Source organism: Megalopta genalis, unplaced genomic scaffold, assembly GCF_051020955.1.
Source record: "Megalopta genalis isolate 19385.01 unplaced genomic scaffold, iyMegGena1_principal scaffold0986, whole genome shotgun sequence".
NCBI lineage: Eukaryota > Metazoa > Arthropoda > Insecta > Hymenoptera > Halictidae > Megalopta > Megalopta genalis.
This window is the reverse complement of record NW_027477055.1, coordinates 94,508-95,000: the sequence shown is the minus strand read 5'-3', so window position 1 is coordinate 95,000 and position 493 is coordinate 94,508. Positions and strand designations below refer to the sequence as shown.

At 37.1% G+C, this 493-nt stretch overlaps 1 non-coding gene across 1 annotated transcript in view; it reads right to left on the bottom strand.

The window, feature by feature from the left end:
* The window catches only part of LOC143263645 (small subunit ribosomal RNA), a 1,920-nt gene extending 1,652 nt beyond the window's left edge, over positions 1-268 (bottom strand). Inside the window, exon 1 of the ribosomal RNA XR_013037023.1 lies at positions 1-268. This exon is cut by the window's left edge and continues 1,652 nt beyond it. This is a non-coding gene — a ribosomal RNA (small subunit ribosomal RNA).
* Positions 269-493: the final 225 nt, after the last annotated feature.

Sequence of the window (493 nt, the reverse complement as noted above, 5' to 3'; positions counted from 1 at the left end):
CAAAGCAAACGATGGACGAGTGTAAACACCCGCCACCGATTGGTTTTGATCTAATAAAAGCGTTCCTACCATCTCTGGTCGGAACTCTGTTTTGCATGTATTAGCTCTAGAATTACCACAGTTATCCAAGTAAATTTTAGTACGATCTAAGAAACCATAACTGATTTAATGAGCCATTCGCGGTTTCACCTTAATACGGCATGTACTGAGACATGCATGGCTTAATCTTTGAGACAAGCATATGACTACTGGCAGGATCAACCAGGGAACTATACAATATGTATATATAAAATGGACAAAATTTAAATCCTTTTCCATCGTCGCCTGTTTCATATATATATGTCAGGTCGACACACACCATTTTTCTCTTTCAAATATGTACAAGTTTTGCCACATTCCGCGCTTGTAACATATCTTCTTTAACGCTCAATTTCTTTCATTTTCTACCATACAGATATTTTACCGTACGCCCAAAAACGTACGTATTATATTT